We start from the raw sequence: 19930 nt of genomic DNA, 5'->3' as shown, positions 1-19930 counted from the left end.
ACACATCTACACTTAATAATTAACTTATACATATGTGTACAAACCATTTATCATATAAAATAATACTTTAGAATAATTGTTGTGCTTCTGATTATTCAGGAGATAATTTTATAAAAATTCTTTATACACACATTTAACTTCAGTTATTTGTTATCACTAAAAAACACTTTGTGATTGTTCTAACACAGAAGAGAGCACATCATCATGGGATAATTAAGCCATTAATAGAAATACAGGCAGTTTTCTTGTAAAAATTCATTTTATGTCTATTTGTTGTTTCCTCACCATAATTGGTTACTGTAACACTTGGAGAGTTGTCTTTAAAGACTTTATTTACAGTAACATTCAATACTTGGAGCTGAGAAGCTGCACACTCAGCAATAATGACTACAATCTATGCTTGTCCGCTCCTTGTTTTTTAAACAAATTTCTTTGGGTGACATCTGAGAATTATAAACTACCAGTGGCTGAGGCTGCTTCAGGCTAATGTATTTTTCTTGTTTGCTCAAAATAAACTGAGAATGTGACTTGTAATATATAAAAAAAAAAGTTGTATAGATTTGAATATAAGGCAACTACTTCTGCTTTGTTTTTAAGAAAAAATTTCACCTTACATTGAAGCATGGGGTAAAAATAAACTTAGTTTGGACACCTTAAAAATGGGCATTAAGTTACTCTAACAAAATTGTTAACTATTGAATTAGAACTTGAAGCTATGATTTTAATCTCCTTCAGCCATCTGAACTAAGTGTAGTTGTCAAATGCAAATCTGATTTTTCAGAGGTAAGGTAAAGAGTAAGGGACAGCCCCGTTCACAGGAAAAAAAGTTAAGATTTTGGTGAAGTATTGGGCAAAGGACTTATAAAAAATGGCCTAATCCAGGGAGAATTATTTACCAGGTGACATCTTGAAGCTGGCAGGAGAAAAGGCCTAGAATGCAAATATCAGCAAAAGAAAGTAAACGTGTTAGTCGGAGGAAGACAGATTTTGTGTGTTTTGTGTAAGCTGATATTCTCGATGCTTACAGCTACACCTGGCTTCCTGATGACTCAGCATATATTGTATTGTTCACTGAATGAATGTAGATTCGGTCTTTGGGTATGTCCTGATTTTCTTGGAGTTAAAATCGTGTTGAATCCTGTTTCTTCCATTTATGAGTCATTTGACTTTGGGTAAGATAAGCCTTAGTTTTCTTATGAATAAAAGGAAATTCCAATAATTCATATTCATAAAGGATTTTCTGAAAAGTAAATTGTGTAACATCTGTAAACTAACTACTAACTAATATTAACATTGAGTGTCATCAGAGTAAAAGATTCTTGTGTTCCCAGGAAAAGACTGTATTTTGAACGTCCTGACAAGCAATCACCAGAAACAGCTTTAAACCCTTCTCAATGATAAAGGACAACTGACTTTAGAAGCTTTAGGAGCTGTATTTCTGAGGCCCGGCTAATGAGTTAAGCCTTTGGCTTCCCAACGTCAGTCAGTGAGCAACAATCTTGCTTCCGTAGTCCAGCTCATGGAAACCAGCAGACATCCAATCTGGCACCAGTAATCCTGCTACACAGCTTAAGGTCAACCAATCCCTAGTCCCACCCAATTCTAAAGATCTACCCATGCCAGAGCCCACACCTCCATAAACCCAGTAAGACGAGTTCTTTGCTATTCTCAGAGAGACTGTTTTACAAGCACATATCTCCCTCACATAGCAAGCAATAAACTCAGCCTTGTTAGTTTGTTTCAGATATTGAATAGTGGGTGGCTTCCTTGACAAGTGTCTGACATACAAGAAACAGTTAATAAATTTAATGATAGCATTGTGACTGTTTCCATTGTTATTACTGTTAATCATTTCATTACCATTGTAGGGTGCACTGGGAGATCGACCTGTCCTTTTCGGCAGTCAGGAAAAAAAATAATTATAAAAATAAGAAGTAGGGAGAAATGATTGAGGATTTTTCATCAGTCAATTCAGGATATCTTTTTTTATGTAATGCAGAGCTGTGGTGGGAGGAGGGGTGTTCAGCATTATTACTTCTCAGGAAATCCATGCAAAGTTAAATAGCAGAACTATGAAGCTATAGGCAGATCAGACAGGGGTTCTTGAGAAATTAATCTATAAAATATAAGGAATGCTAAATTTTCAACATAGTATCAGAAGAGCATGCCTCAGCCTAGGTCCTGAAATAGTAGAAACCACCACTTTTACTCTGGGGTAGACAAAGGTTTATGTACCTTCACTCTTAACCCTGCTCTCACCTACCCCAACCTTTCAGCAATACATTGAAGAAGAATATTAGAAATTCTAGTGACCTTTGCTTTGCACTTTTATTCTAGGTGATATAATACATGAAGACTGTGAGTCAAGGCCTGAGTGGTGTCCTCCATATTACCTTTTGGGAAACATATTGAAAAGCCAGATATCATTTCTAAAGTTTACTTTACTGTGTGAAGCTCCTCACCAAACCTATTCTCCTAAAGCCTACCTGGCATTTTCTATCTGGGTGAAAGGGAGTGAGGATGGGCTTAATTGACAATAATTAACTGACCTTGAAGGCCCAGAGTTTTCCCTAAGGACATATTGTGTTGTGAACAACAAAAGTTAGGACCTAATTTTTCCCTACCTAGGAAACCTCTGCAGGGTGGGTTTACAGCTCTTACTTCATCTTTACATATAATGATGTTACTAAGAAATCATTCCAAGTCTTGATTTTCATTGTCATTCTTACTTCCAAAGGGACAAATTAACTAGAATTAATTTGAGTAAATGCTGGTGAAGAATAATTCTTCCTTGTAATTTTCTAATGTCAAGATTTGTATTGACTAGAAAAAAATCTTTTTCAGGAGTCTAAAAACGGTAATTTGAGCTCCTAAATATTAACATGATGTTGTTAAACAATATGATTGATTGAAGCTATCAGCATAGTATTTCACAGCTTTACTTGAAGAACAATTTTAAGAATTTCTTTCTATTCCAAAAGAATAGTTGTTCTGATATTTGAAAGTCTTTATAAAGAAAATTTGTAAAACAAAAATGACTTTATTACAAGGGATTAGTGTAAATGTAGTAAAATCAACCATAGTATCAAATACTGTATTATATAAAAGTAAATACAAGGACTATGTAGTACTAACCATTATAAAAAAGAAGAGCTGGATGCAAGGGTTATGTATAAAAATTAATTGTATTTCCATATATTAGCAACGAATAAATAGAAAATAAAAACACCATTCACAGTATTTTTAGAATATTAATACCTAGAAATAAATCTATAATAGTTGTGAAGTTCTCTACATTCATAACTATAAAAGTTTGCAGAGAAAAAATAAAGAAGGCATAAATAGAGAAATATACCATGTTCATAGACTGGAAAAAAATTGACATTGTTAAAATGCTGATTATTTAATCCCCAAAGCTATCTATAGATTTAATACAATGCCAGTCAAAACCCCAATCTTTTCTGGGAGGGAGGAATTCAAAAGCTGATTCTAAAACTTACATGGTAATACAAAATGCCTAGAAGGGACCTGACAATCTTTTAGAAAAAGAAAAATGTTGGATAGCATATAGTATAAAATATAAATACTTTCTATACAGCTATGGTAATTAAGACAGCATAGCATTAGAGTGATGAGGTTCAGGACATGCCACTCCCAAATATGACACCTTGGCATGTGAGCAAACAGCAGAAGTAGAAAAGCCATCTCATTTTCCTGTTGATTTTTCCCTTGAAACGGGTCATAAGACCCTTATGGAAGAGGTGTTCTCCCTATATCCTGAGAAAGGAATATCCTTATCTCCGAAGACTCAGAGACTTCAGGAATAATCTGAACAAACAGGCCTTGATAAGTCCTGTTTATTAACTCTCTCTGCCCCCACCCTGGTGAGATTACTAGAATTAGATGACACCCTTAGTTTAATCATACATCTTCATGACTATCCATCACTTCATCAAATCTAAGCATAAAAATACACATTTACCAATTTGGGAGGGGCCTTCATTTCCTTATTAAGAATTTCATGTCATGTAAAACACATATTAAATTTGTACGCTTTTCTTCTGTTAATCTGAATTTTGTTATAGAGGGCTTAATCACAAACCTAGTGATGAGATAGAAAAATGTTTCTTTGCTCCCATAGGGAACAAAGAAAAATCTTTGCAATGGATACCACTGGAACTGATTGGGGTCCGAAAGTATTCCCACACATACATACTCATTTTCTTTTTTTTTTTTTTTTTTTTTTTTTTTTTTTTTTGAGACGGAGTCTCGCTCTGTCGCCCAGGCTGGAGTGCAGTGGCCGGATCTCAGCTCACTGCAAGCTCCGCCTCCCGGGTTCACGCCATTCTCCTGCCTCAGCCTCCCGAGTAGCCGGGACTACAGGCGCCCGCCACCGCGCCCGGCTAGTTTTTTGTATTTTTTAGTAGAGACGGGGTTTCACCATGTTAGCCAGGATGGTCTCGATCTGCTGACCTCGTGATCCGCCCGTCTCGGCCTCCCAAAGTGCTGGGATTACAGGCTTGAGCCACCGCGCCCGGCCTACATACTCATTTTCTAAATCAAGTGCCACTGCAACTTGGTGGGGCATGGATAATCTTCTCAATACATGTTACTGGATCAGTTAGATACATTTATGGAAAGGAATGAAACTTAATATCTACTTTATACCATACACAAAAATTATTTATGGATCATAATCCTAAGTGTAAAGGCAGAAAAAATAAAACTTCTTGATGAAATTATAAGACAATATCTTCATGATCTTTTGATTTTTTTTTTCTTAAAAACAGACATTCTAAAGAATTAATAAAGACATAAAAGATGAATTAATTCACCTTTATTAAATTTAATACCTTCTATTTACCAAAAGACACTATGATAATAATGAAAAGTCAAAGACTGGGAGAAAATATTTGTAATAGACAAACCTAACAAAGGACTGGACTTCTGTCTAGAACTTATAGAGTACTTCTACAAATCAATGAGAAAAAAACAGACAATCCAATTAACAATGGTCAAAAGGGTTGAACAGACACATTACAACAGAGTAATTAAACATTCAGTATGCATACGAAAAGTTGTTCAATATCATTAGTCATTATGAAATGCAAATAAGAATGTGATGCTACCATCCACCCACCACAATGGCAGTTGTGATGCTGATGACCTTGTAGAGACTGGAACTCTCATACATTGCTGCTGGTAGTGTAAATTGACAAAGATGTTTTGCAAACTAACAGTATCTTGTAAGGTCAAACAAATGCCTACCATAGTACCTAGCAATATCACCCACCCCCTTTTTTTTTCTTTCGCTCCATATACAGACACGTATCTGGAAGAAATAATTAGAACAAATACCATGTACAAAAATATTCATTATAGCTTTACTCAACACAAACATTTATCAATGAAATGGACAAGTACATTGTGGCATATTTATATATTTAATATTACAAATCAATAAAAATGACTGCTACCTGCAATACATGGATGACTCTCCATCTATTGGAGAGTCTGTGTGTCTGTGCATACTCAAAGACACAAGAGAGTATGATTCTATTTATTTGAAGGTAAAGAAAAAAGAAAATTAATTTACAATGGGAAAAGTCAAAATAGTTGTAACCTTTTAGAGGATGTTGTCTAAGAAAGTGGAAAGGAGATCTTTCTGGGGTGCTGAATATGTTCTATATCTTGTTCTAGATGGTGGTTACCATAGGTTTGTGTGTGTGTGTATATGTGTGTATATGTATATGTATATGTGTGTGTTCACTCATACATTCATACACACACATATACATATATAAACATACACACACTGTATATGTGTGTATGTACAATGTATATGTATGTACATACACATATACATATAAATTTATCAAGCTCAATAAAGACGTGTGCATTTTACTGTACATATGAAATTTCAAAACCACACAAACACATAGCAATCAAACCAATATGATACCATTACACATACACCAAAATAACTAAAATAAAGAAGATAGAAAATACTAAATTTTGAAGAAGGCAAGAAACAACTGAAACTGTCACATATTGAAGGTAGAAGTATAACTGAAAAACCAGTTTGGGAAACCATTTGGTAATTTACTGATTGAACATAAGCATAACTCATGACTTCAAAATATATCCTCAAGAGAAATGTTCATCAAATAATATATACAAAAAGCAGCACTACTATTGTAGTTATAAACTAGAAACAACCCAAAATATCCATCAGCAGTATAAAAATCAACTGTGGTATATCAATACACTGGAAGATTATAGATTAAGAAGAATAAATGAATTATAACTGTGCATAATGACGTACATAAATATCACAAAAAATAGTTAACAAAAATTGCCAGACACTATGATTACTCACTGTGCAATTATATTTATAGAACATTGAAACCCAGACAAAACTAATCTATGAAGTAAGATATCAGGATAATGGGAATTGTTGGAAGTTGGGGAGTCAGTGGCTAGTTGGGGACTTTAGGGAGACATCTGGTGTGCTGGTAATATTCTAGCAATATTCTGATTCTTGATCTGAATGATAGTTACATGAAAACATTCACTTTGTGATAATTCACCAAACAAGGAATGCATGATTTGTATACTTTTATGTCTGTATTTATTCCTTAATAAAAAGTTTAGTTTAAAAATAGTAAGGTCTCCTGAGGTACCACATTCAATTTAAATTCTGTTACTGATTTTAGCTTGATTAATGCAACAGATGTGGCCTCATAATTAATTAAATCATAGTTGTAATCAAAGTCATTTGCTTATTGATTTATGTGATCATTTTGAAGGTATTTTATCTTCATTTGCCTTGACGTACAATTGTCAGAAACCTCAACTACTTCAGCTGAGGTAACTATTCCTCCCCATTTCTGTGTCAAAGACTCCCAATGAATATGTAATGCATTAGCAGTAATTTTTTTTTTTTTTTACAAAAGAATCTTTAGAAAACATTTAAAATAACCAAATTTAACTGTTGGGTAAAGGTGAGTTTCTATATATGTATGATTTTTTTTTCTAAGTAAGATCTATAGTATCATAAAATCAAATGCTGGAGGTTAGACTAGACAACAGAAATTATATAATTTGACCTTTGTAATTATGGAAATAAGGGGTCTGAGGCACAACAAGATAAGTAACATGCATGAGGTTTGTCATTCATCCATTCACTCACACATTCAAATTTTAAAAAATTTAATTCACAAAAAATGGAATATAGGCCGGGCGCGGTGGCTCACGCCTGTAATCCCAGCACTTTGGGAGGCCGAGGCGGGTGGATCACGAGGTCAGGAGATTGAGACCATCCTGGCTAACACGGTGAAACCCCGTCTCTACTAAAAATGCAAAAAATTAGCCGGGCGAGGCGGCGGGCGCCTGTAGTCCCAGCTACTCGGGAGGCTGAGGCAGGAGAATGGCGTGAACCCGGGAGGCGGAGCTTGCAGTGAGCCGAGATCGCGCCACTGCACTCCAGCCTGGGCGACTAAGCGAGACTCTGTCTCAAAAAAAAAAAAAAAAAAAAAAAATGGAATATATTCATGGTGTATATAATGATGCTTTGAAATGTTTACACATAGTGAAATGGGTAAATCTAGCTAATTAACATATGCATTACCTCACATGTAGGTCATTTTTGTGTGGTGAGAACACTTAAAAGCTACTCTCAGCCATTTTCAAATATAATAATACATTGTTATTAGCTTTAGTGACCATGTTTTAAAGTAAATCTCTTGAACTTATTCCTCCAAACTGAAATTTTGTATTCAATGATCACATCTCTCCCTGCCTCTCACCGCCCCTGGTAACTACCATTCTATTTTATACTTTTATAAATTTGACTTTTAAGATTCCACATATGAGTGAGATCATGCAGTATTTGTCTCTCTGCACCTGGCTTATTTCACATAACATAATGTCCTCCAGGCTTACGTATGTTGCAATGACAGGATTTCTTTCTTTTTTAAGGCTGAATCATACTCAATTGTGTATATATGTAATCACCATTTTTTTCATCCATTTATTTTTTGATAGACACTTAGCTTGATTCCATACCTTGGTTATTGCGAATAATGCTGCAATGAATATGGAAGTGCAGATATCTCTTTGACACATGAATTTCATTTCCTTTGAATATATACCCAGTGTTGCAATTGCTGGATCATATGATAGTTCTTTTTTTAAAAAAATTTTTGAGGAAACTTCATACTGTTTTTCATAATGGCTGTACTAATTTACATTCCCATAAACAGTATTCAAGGGTCCCCTTTTCTTGACATCCTTGCCAGCACTTATTTTTTTGTCTTTTTCATAGTAACCATTCTAATAGATGTAGGATGACATTCATTGTAGTTTTAATTTTCATTTCCCTGATGATTAGTGATGTTGAGCACTCTTTCATATACTTGTTGGCCTTTTGTATATCTTTTTTTGCAAAATGTTTATTCAGGTCTTCCGCCCATTTTTTCAATCAGGTTATTTGTTTTCTTGCTCTTTATAGAGCACCTATAAAGTCCTGGACACTTCCTCAGGAATTTGGATATATCAGGGAAGAAAATGAATAAAGATTCTGCACTAGAGCACTTAAATTTCTATTTTGGAAGACAGATAATAAAAGAATAAAAATAAATATAACAAATAAGTAAATTTGATAATATGCTATGTAATGGTAAGTAATGTCATCAATAAAGAAAACGTCCAGGTTGAGGGTGGTGGGATAGGGTGGGCAGGACTTAGGAGGAGTAGCCAATTGTCAGTGAAGATGTATTGGTAAGATTCAGATTTAAACCAAGTCTTGATGGTGAAGGAGCGAGCCATGAAGTTAGCAGTTTACCTGGAAAAACGACAGAGTAGTAGCCAGAACGAAGGCTCTAAAGCAGGAGCATGACTGGTGTGTTTTAGGGTAGGAAGAGGTCAGTTTGGCTGAAGTGTAGTAAGCTAATGTGAGAAGTACAGGATTAGGTCAGAGCGTTATGGGGACAGGGAGTTGGACCCAGAACAGGCAGCGCCTTTTAATTCCTTGTAAGGACTTTCAAATTACTCCAAGTGAAATGTCAAGCCACTGAAGGGTTTTGAACAGAAGAGCAATATAGTCTGACTTATGTCTTAAAAGGATCATTTATGGCTTCTGTTTTGAGAACGGACTACAAAAAAGCAAGAGGAAGACCTGGGAAACTATTGCAGAAATCCAGGCAAAAGATGATGTTGACTTAGTTAATTGTGATTGCAGTGAAGAGAATGATAAAGGATCAGATTTTAAATATATTTTGCAGGTAGAGTGACATGACTTTCTAGTGGATTGTATGTGAGCAGTTAGAGAAGAGAGGGTGAAGGAGGATTCTAAGGTTTTTGACCAGAATCACGAAAGGATGGTAAAATGGAGTTACTGAGACCTAAGACAGAGATGGCTGTGGGGAGAGCGGATTTCCAGGATAAAATTCTAGAGAGATGTTAAAGCTATCATATATATGAATCTGAATTTGGGGAGGAAGGTCTGAGTTGGCAGTATAAAATTTGGAATTGCCATATATTATTGCCTAAATTGTCTTTCCCAAATTCATATATTGAAGTGGAGAAACTCCCAGTTCCTCAGAATATGACTACCTTTGGAAACAGGGCCTTTAAAAAGGTGTTCAGATTAAAATGAGGTCTTTAGGGAGGATCTTAAACCAATCTGATTTGTTCTTTGAAGACGAGGAAATTTGGACACATAGAGCAACATTAAGGGTGAAGACACATGGAGAAAAGACCATTTGAGGTCACAGCGAGAAGCTGACCTCTGCAAGCTATGGAGAGTGGTCTCAGGAGAAAGCAGCTCTGTTGACCCCTTGATGTGGGTCTTCTAGCCTTAAGAACTTTGAGAAATAAATTTCTCTTTTTAAAGACATCTAGTCTATGGTATTTTTTTATGGCAGCCCAAGCAAACTAATACACAATATAAATGGCATTTAAAGGTATGAGATTAAATGAGATCATCAGAATGAGTAAAACCTGGGATACTTCAACATCCAAAGGCTTGAATGAGAAAAAGGTGTGGAGGCAGAACATCGGTCAAACAGAAGAAACACACAGAATGTTTCCTTTGGTGGTAAGGGAACACACTGTGACATGCGGGAGGGAATGTTCAGCTGTGATGAGTACCACTGCTAGGTGAAGCAAAAAGAGTACTCAGAACTAACTGTGAGTTTGTAATGTAATGGTTTTTGATGACTTTTAGAAGATCAGTTTCAGTGAACAGTAGAAGCAAATATCTGAGTGAAGTAGATTCGAGTGACTAGAAGGAGAGGAACTGGGGACAGTAACCATTGAAAACAATTTTTGAAGAGTTTTGCTATAAAGAGGAGCAAAGTAATGGGGTGGTAACATGTGGGAAAAGTGGAATGAAAGATTTTTTTTAAAAAAAGACAGGAATAATAAAATGTAAGCTGATGGCATGATTCAATATAGAGAAAACTTTGATGATGCAAAAGTGAGAGAAACTGCTGAAGCAATGTGCTTGAGTAGATGAAAAAGGATAAACTTTTATACACGGTATTAAAACATAGAAATTTCACCTATGGTAACAGTGGGAGCCAGTGTGAGTGCAGATGCCAGCAAGTGGATATTATGGTGGGAGTTGGCTAAAGGTTTGATTAGGTTGCTTCATATTTTTCTCAGAAAATATGAAGCAAGGTCATCAGCTGAGAGGGGAAAAGGATAAGGAGGTGTTAGGAGCCGGAGGAGAGAGAAAAAGGTGTGAAGAGTTGTAAAGTAATAATGAACTAGAAATACGTAGTATAATTACCTGACAATATTAGGGATTCTCTTGGGGTAATGAACATTATTTTAAAAGAAACCAGTTAATTTGCTTATGTGTTTTCTTATCAGCAAATCTCAAGTCCATAGTTGTAGGAAAAGAGTAGGCAAAGAGTAGGTGAAGAGCTGTGGTTTTAACAGGAAATACAGTGATACAAGTGAAGAGAAAATGAGTTGAGGATATAGGCAAGGGGGTAATTATAATGATGGAGAACTGAACTTAAGCTATGCATAGAGGGAAGTGAGAAAACCAAAATGCCGACGATAGAGTAACATCGGAAAGATCAATGGAATGGAGTCCCCGTAGGGCTGAGAGTTTTGGATCACCATTTAGCAAATGTCACATCATAATTGTTACAGGCAAGAATCATTGATGAATGCTAAACTTAGTTGACAAAATATGATGAGAAATGGAATATTTATAGTCTCCCTCCCTACCAGATACATATTAGTTACACAGAGAAAACTAACTTTGCAGTGGAGAAATCTGCATGTAACACCTTGACCAAATGATCAAAGTTAATACGAGCAATAATGGGACAAACCAACATCATCTAGCACCTAATATGATGCACTGAGAAGGGTGCGCCACTTCTGTGGTATTATTTTGAAAAATGCACAGCTTGATTTAATCACGAGGAAATAATGACAAACCCAACTGAAGGACATTTGACAAAATAAATGGTCAGTACTCTTCAAAAGTGCTAAGTTCATAAAAGTCAAAGAAAAAATGAAGAACGGTGCCAAATTAGAGACAAGATGACAATTAAATTAATTGTAGAATCCTAGATTAAATTCCATACTAAAAAATGAAAATATTAGTGAGACAACTCATGAAATTTGAATAAGGTTTATGGTTGTCAATGGTATTGCATCAATCTTAATCTCCTAGCTTTCATAACTATACTTTGATAATTATACTGACTTTATAGCATGTTAACATTTAAGGAAGCTGAGTGAAGAAGACATGGGAACTGTTTTTACTATTTCTGCAACTTTTTATGAGTCTGAAATTGTTTTAAAATGAGAAGCTAAAAACTAAAATGTGCCATTGAGATATCAGAGAGAGTGGAGAGAAAACGCAGGAGGTGGTGGTAAGAGAGTGGGATGCATGCAGTCGCGGGGTGTCCATGGAACTAATGAGGCTTGAATTCTAGCTCCCCTCCCCCACCCCACTTCCTTACAGGAGCTTATTTCTTGGGAGGGGCTTTAGTAATATGTTCACAGGGATACATGCTTTTGCCATATTTATAGAAGTAAACTATTTTGACCACAACCAGTTAAGATCACTCTCTGCCAATCTAGCTTCTTGTATGCAATAGTTGTCCACTTGTTGGATGGCAATGGAGAGAGGCCATAGGCATTTTTGAGATCTTACAAAGTCATGTCAAGGATACACTGAGTTTACTTTTTGTGATGTGATTTCTGTGCACGTGTGTGTGGTTTTCAGTCACTTCTGTGAATAGTGAAGCTATTGCAACAATGATTATGGGAGACAAGAGCCACAGCTTGGAAAATGAAGGAAAGCCAGTTATATTAAAGCAAGAAAGTGAAGAGAATATTCATAGTCTAATTTTAGGATAGAAGGCATTCTTCTGATTATGGTTCCTGAGGGACACGATAGAAAACGTTTAGGAATCAGGGATGGGTAATAAAAGAGGACAAAAATCAAGTATGCATAGGGTCCAACAGGAGATTAAAGCATGGGAAATTCAGGTGACTTGAGAGTCCTTGTGGTGATTAATGAAAATAGAGTCAAGGTTACAAGTAGATTATTTCCAGTGGATTTCAGAAGTGTTGTTAGTGACAGAGCCAGATTAGAACTTAAGAACTGTAACTACCCAGTAAGTTATTTGCTTCTTGATTTATCATTGAGGTTAATGTTTATATAATTCATGGGAATATTCAATTATATTAAATGATTTTATTGTTTCGCCACACTTTGTAGAATTTATTGTGTTGTTTGTAATTTGACAGGCAGTCTTATTGAATACTTGGGAAAATGAATACTTACGCTTTCAATAATAAACTTGAAATTGCTTAAGGATAATCAATGTGATTAATATTTTTGACTAGTGGCACAGTTATATTCATGTTAATGAAAGGTAAATACAGCAATTCCATCTGATTTCACAAATCAATTTTATTTCATAAATCTTAAAATGTTCCATGACAGGAATGGCTGAAACCTCCAGCTTATTGATTTTCTATTCCTGTCTAAAGCATTGTACAATCATTTAGAACTGTGTTAGCTTGACAGATAATGCCTTAAATAAATTTTAGTATAAATTTTACAGTTTCTAAACATTGGAATTGTATGATTCTGATTCTGATTTGGTATTATTTTATTATTCTAAACGAAGTTTAATTTTTTATCCTTACCCAAATTTATCTTTAAGTCCACAAGTTATCACTTAGTAATACCTAATAATCTATATATTTCTAAATTAGTAATTGATTAATGAGTTAGCAATTAATATAAAGAATGATGAGTCTTTTTAATACCATTTTAGTTTGGCTGTTTACCCAGTTTTTGGTATTAGAAACTAATGATTGTTTGGTAATATGTTTTACTGTTCAAGTACCCTTGACAAATCATAGAAAATTAGACTCATTGTACAAATTTCTTCCCATATATGTAAAGTGTAGCAGAGTTGAAAAAAATCAAACTATTAAAGCCACTATTAGGAAGAAGAAAAATCCCTTATGTTCTTTAATATCTGTCAGGATAAATAGAAGCTGTGTTTTATTCCACCCCCAGCAAAGTCTAATTAGATGAGCGCGTTTTTTACCTGGAGTCTTTGATTAAGAAGCATATTAGTTTCTTATTGCTTCTGTTACAAATTACCACACTTAGTGACTTAAAGCAACACACATTTATTCTGGAGGTCAGAAATCCAAAATGGGCAAGCAGGGCTGCACTCCTTTTGAAGGCTGTGGGTAAGAATCCGTTTTCTTACTTTTTTTCCAGCTCTAGAGACTGCCTGTATGTCTTGTCTTGTGGCCCCATTTCACTCCGACCTCTGTTTCCATTATCCATGGCTTTCTCTGTCCTGACCCTCCTTCCTCTGCTTGTAAGGACTCTTGTGAGTACATTGGGCCTGCCCAAGTAGTGTAGAGGAATCCTCTCATCTGAAGATCCTTAACTAAATCACACCTGTAAAGTCCCTTTTGCCATGTAAGGAAACATTCGAAGGTCCAGGAATTAGGACACGGACATCTTTGGGACACCAGTATTCAGTCTACTCCAAGCTTTAAGAAATGTTTATTTTCAGTTATTTACAGTATAAAATGGTATGTAGTTATCAATAAGATAAACAATGACATGTCATTATTTGGATTTTCCTCTCTGACATCAGGCTAGTGACCATTATCTTAGTCACTTCCAACAATACGGTAATTTCTATAATACTGAATCAGATTTTTGGTTAAAATAATATCATAAAGTTCTACGGTAGAGCAAATGATTGGGTGATGAGATTACATATGATTCCAGGACTCCTTGGTCCTTAGGGACTCTATACCATGAAAAGTATCCTGTACTGAGTCAGTGTTATACTCAATGAAGACACTGCTTGAAAGGTGGACTGAAAATTTATTTCAAGGAATCTGAAATCCATAGCTTTTATAGAAATGTTGTCATTAGAACTATAGGTTTATCATATGTACCAAATAATTATCTAATCATATGGTTTAGTGGATGAAGCCAAATATGGCACTAAGAAGAAACAAATGGATAATTTAAGTTCAATGTGCATCTGAAGTATGATATGCTACCAAAAATAGTTATTGGATATAAAGCTTGATCAAAAATAATATTGTCAACATCAAGAAAAATAATTCTGGCAAACTTGGACCTGATCATCCACAATCTACAATACTTCATTTGTTTCTAAGTGCTATGTTTTACAAGGAATGTTTAAAAATAGGGGAACATTTGAGAAGAAAGGTCACTGAAAAATAATTGAGCCATATGAATAATCTAAATAGGAAATTATCAAATAAGTATATTTGTGAGGAAGGTATGATAGCTCTTTTCAAATATTCAAAATTTGAAAGGGTGTCGTTAAGGAGGAAAAGCAGATTAATGGGTCAAATTCAGGAGGAAATTGATCTTGCCTTGATAAAAAACCCAAAACTAAAGCTGAGACTTGTCTTTAGATTGATATGAGTTTGAATTGTAATAATTCCTACCTTCGAATTCCTTCAAGTTACCTTCAAGTTCCAGAAATTTAGCCTGAGACAGTTCAAAATACATCTTATTTGAATTAAATTTGAAATAAACAGGTTGCACTATATTTGAAAAATATCCAAAACATTGATGCCAAAACATCTGTAGCAACAGATTTATATAACGTTCATCAAGTAGATACTTAACTTAAACATCCAAGATATTGGATAGGCAGGTAAATAATAGGTTAGGAATAAAAAGTTTAGTTATATTCTGAACTGTGATACTGATTTCTTAGTGCTTCATGATTACTGAAGAGGACATTTTACAAGCCATGCAAAATTACAATTGTGACTTTGAGTAGTTTGCAGTCCTCAATTACGACATAGGTGTTTATATTCCTCTTGTAAAAACTAAACTGATGTAAGCCATCAAATCTGTCATCTATTCATTAATAACATCTATGGGTAAGTTGGTTCTTTGAATATAATACAGCTGATGCTCTGAGATTTTCTTTTAGTGCCTTTTGTATATATATCTGTTATTGCATTGTATTAGAATACCTTGTTTAGATTTGTTTTATTGACTACATGATTAATTATGGGAAGGCAGAAATATACCTTACTCTTCTCTTTGTCCACATTTCCTCATCTAATTCTTGGTACAAAACAGGATTCAATAAATGTTGATTAAGCTGTAGTTAAAAAGTTTATTAAACATAGATAAATTTGTGGTTGGCTTTATTTAGATTAGGTACTGCCATAACAGACAATGTGGAAACTTTCCCTTATGAATGAGTGTTCAAAGATTTTCCACTCTTTGCTACTATAATTTCATTCTCTCATGTCAGAGATCAAAAGTCGAAGTGCCAGGCTAACAAATAAGAAGAAATGAAAACTGGGCTAGACCAAGGAGTACATACACTGCCCCACCAGGAAGGTCCCAGAGCTGCTTAGCTCCAGCCAACTATTGCCATGAGGGACAGTGCAACCACATGTTCCAGGTTTTCAGGTGAAGATGAAAATCTGGATTTTTATATAAAAATTTTCAGTTTTAAAATTATTGGCTACTATGTGGACCATAAAGAAACATGTCGTTGAGCCATGTTTCACTTGCAGGCAGCCTGTTTGTCACCTCTGCTTTTAGGCCTTGAACACTCCTATAGGCTGGAGAGAAAACACTCCAGATGAGAAGCATAACATGAATAATTTATACCTCATAAATGATGTCCTCAATACAGAGAATAGACACTTCTTTTTGAGAAGGATGGGACATACTGGAAACAGATGGAGGTGAATATGGAATGTGGTGGTTAGTCATACTAGGGAAAGCTATGTTACACAAGTTATGAAGTTTAGGACTACATATTAGTCTGTTCCCAAAGACTGGGTAATTTATAAAGAAATGAGGTTTAATTGACTCACAGTTCCACATGTCTGCAGAGGCCTCACAATCATGCCAGAAGGTGAATAAGGAGCAAAGTCACATCTTATATGGCAGCAGGCAAGAGAGCTTGTGCAGGGGAACTACCAATTATAAAACCATCAGATCTCATGAAACTTCCTACCATGAGAACAGTATGGGGGAAACTGCCCTCATGATTCAATTATCTCTACCTGGCCCTGTCCTTGACACATGGGGATAATGACAATTCAAGGTGAGATTTGGGTGTAGACATAGCCAAACCGTATCATTGCACCCCTGGCCCCTCCCAGATCTCATGTCCTCACATTTCAAAACCAATCATGCCTTCCCAATAGATCCCCAAAGTCTTAACTCCTTTCAGCATTAACTCAAAGGTCCACAGTTTAAAGTCTCATCTGAGACAAGGCAAGTCCCTTCTGCCTATGAGCCTGTAAAATCAAAAGCAAGTTAGTTACTTCCTAGATACAATGGGGGTACAGGCATTGGGATAATACACCCATTCCAAATGGGAGAAATTGGCCAAAATGAAAGGGCTAACAGCTCTGTGAAACTCCAAAATCCAGTAGGGTAGTCAAATCTTAAAGCTCCTGAATGATTGTCTTTGACTCCATGTCTTACATCCAGGTTATACTGATGCAAGAGGTGGGTTCCCATGGTCTTGGGCAGCTCTGTCCTGTGGCTTTGCAGGGTATAGCCCCCCTCTCAGCTGCTGGTGTTGAGTGTCTGTGGCTTTTCCAGGTGCACTTGGCAAGCTATTGGTGGATCTATCACTTTGGGGTCTAGAGGATGGTGGCCCTCTTTCCAGAGTTCTAGTAGGCAGTTCTTCCATGGGGACTCTGTGTGGGATCTTCAACCCCACATTTCCCTTCCACACTGCCCTAGCAGAAGCTCTCCATGAGGGTCCTGCCCTTGCAGCAAACATCTGCGTGGACATCCAGACATTTCCATGCATCCTATTAAATCTAGGCAGAGGTTCCCAAACCTCAATTCTTGACTTCTGTGTATCAGCATACCGAACACCACGTGGAAGCCACCAAGGCTTGGGGCTTACAGTCTCTGAAGCAATGGCCTGAGCTGTATGTTGTCCCCTTTTAGCCATGTCTGGAGCTGAAGCAGCTGGGATGCAGGGCACCATGCCCTGAGGCTGCATGGAGCAGGGGTCCCTGGGCTCAGCCCATGGAACCATTTTTCCCTACTAGACCTTCAGGCATGTGATGGAAGGGGCTGCCATAAAGGTCTGTAACATGCTCTGGAGGCATTTTCCCCATTGTCTTGGTGATTAACATTTGGCTCCTCGTTACTATGCAAATTTCAGCAGCTGGCTTGAGTTTCTCCTCAGAAAATGGATTTTTCTTTTTTTATTGCATAGTCAGACTTCTATTCTCTGCTTCCTCTTGAATGTTTTGCCACTTAGAAATTTGTTCTGCCAGATACCCTAAATCATCTCTCTCAAGTTCAAAGTTCCACAGACCTCTAGGGAAGGGGCAAAATGCCACCAGTCTTTTTGCATAGCAAGAGTGACCTTTACTCCAGTACCCAGCAAATTCCTCATCTCCATCCTAGACAGCCTCAACTTGGATTTCTTGTCCATATCACTACCAGTATTTTCATCAAAGACATTCAAAAAGTCTTCAGGACGTTCCAAACTTTCCCACATGTTCCTGTCCTCTTCTGAGCCTCCAAACTGTTCCAACCTCTGCCTGTTACCCAGTTCCAAAATGCCTTCCACAATTTTGGCTGTCTTTGCAGAAGCACCCCACTCTATCATTAACAATTTACTGTATTAGTCTGTTCTCATGCTGCTAATAAATACATACCCGAGACTATGTAATTTATGAAGAAAAGTGGTTTAATTAACTCACAGTTCCCCATGGCTGGGGAGGCCTCACAATCATGCCAGAGGGCAAATGAGGAACAAAGTCACATCTTATATGGCGGCAGGCAAGAGAGCTTGTGCAGGCAAGAGAGCTTGTGCAGGGGAACTCCCATGTATAAAACCATCAGGTTTCATGAGACTTATTCACTACCACGTATTCACCATATATTTCTGGGTACTGAAAATATTTAAAACATTGATACAGACTTTCAGTGTTAAGTCCGTTATGAATTATGGCTTCAGATATGTTTGGTTTTATCAGTGTGATATTTTTGAAACTTTTCAGTATTTTATAAAAGATGTACCTCTTTCTTAAATTTTCCTATCCCTTCTATATTCAGACACATTCATTACTTGTATGGCAAAATAACAAAAACAGATCCCACTGGAGGGAATCTTGAAAGCAGATCACACTAGTTTTGCCTCACAAAAACATCATTGTCCACACATGAGTTTTACAAGAATAATCTTCCTGAAATTTTACTCTGATGATTGAAATGGTTGAATACAAGAACTGTTTGTTCTTAGCAGGTTGAATAGAACCATGAGATTGAGTGAAGAAAAGAAAGTAGTTAAACAATTATATTATTAGTCAGAAAAACATTAACAACTGATATTATTGGAATGAAAATTTGGTCTTTTTGCAGAATTTCAAACATCAAAAAATTACTGGCCAGGTGCAGTGACTCACACTTGTAATCCTAGCACTTTGGGAGGCTGAGGTGGGTGGACTGCCTGAGCTCAGGAGTTTGAGACCAGCCTGGGCAACAGGATGAAACCTCATCTCTGCTAAAATACAAAAAATTAGCCAGGCATGGTGGTGTGTGCCTGTAGTCCCAGCTACTCGGGAGGCTGAGGCAGGAGAATTGCTAGAACCCGGGAGATGGAGGAGGCTTTAGTGAGCCGAGATCGTGCCACTGCACTCCAGCCTAGGTGACAGGGCGAGACTCCATTCCCAAAAACAACAACAACAACAACAACAACAACAATAACAACAAAAATTACTACATATTAAAAAAAGTTGCAATCAGTACTTGTTAAATGTCTGAAGAATTTTATGGTTTTCATTGGTTGATGTTTCATTTACATAATGACTCTATGCAATTGTCAATTACATTTTTCATACAGGTTATATATATTGCATCTCTACATATTATTGTAACCACTACTTGTTAGTTTTCTAAAGAATTTTGTTTTCTGTCGGTCAATTTGTTTTAGATACCTACTCAAACATCAGTTATATTTTCCATGCAGTATACACATATGTGTTTAACATATATACATTTCTACAAAGCTATCTGGTTTTTATATAATTAGAGGGAACCAGAAAGATAGGTTCCCTCTAATTATATAAAAACAAGATAGCTTTGTGGAAATGCATACACACACACACACACACACACACACACACACACACACACACATATATATGTTGAGTTGGAGGAATAAAGGAAAAGTAATTAAAGAAAATATTTTTCAGAATGCAGCTACATGAAAGCATAAAAGTAAACTGAAAAAAGAAAAGATGAGGATTGGATAGCTGTCTTAAATACAGATTGCCATGGAGATAATGGCTATTTCACAGGCTCAGAGATAGAACTCTTGAGCAGCAGATTTTCTCCCTCCACTTTCTGCGGCGGTGTGATTGGCAG

At 36.2% G+C, this 19930-nt stretch overlaps 1 protein-coding gene and 1 long non-coding RNA gene across 4 annotated transcripts in view; one reads left to right on the top strand and one right to left on the bottom strand.

Moving 5' to 3' along the window:
- LOC112624631 overlaps window positions 1-15698 on the top strand; it is a 94588-nt gene extending 78890 nt beyond the window's left edge. The window contains exon 3 of the long non-coding RNA XR_003119442.1: window positions 13778-15698. This is a non-coding gene — a long non-coding RNA (uncharacterized LOC112624631). The remainder of the gene's footprint in view (window positions 1-13777) is intronic.
- Window positions 1-19930, bottom strand: part of GALNTL6 (polypeptide N-acetylgalactosaminyltransferase like 6) — a 1222748-nt gene that overhangs the window by 383460 nt on the left and 819358 nt on the right. The gene's annotated exons all lie outside the window — the stretch shown is intronic.

Source organism: Theropithecus gelada, chromosome 5 (assembly GCF_003255815.1).
Source record: "Theropithecus gelada isolate Dixy chromosome 5, Tgel_1.0, whole genome shotgun sequence".
NCBI classification, from domain to species: Eukaryota; Metazoa; Chordata; class Mammalia; order Primates; family Cercopithecidae; genus Theropithecus; species Theropithecus gelada.
Note: the sequence above shows the minus strand (reverse complement) of the source record. Positions and strands in the feature narration are given on the sequence as shown.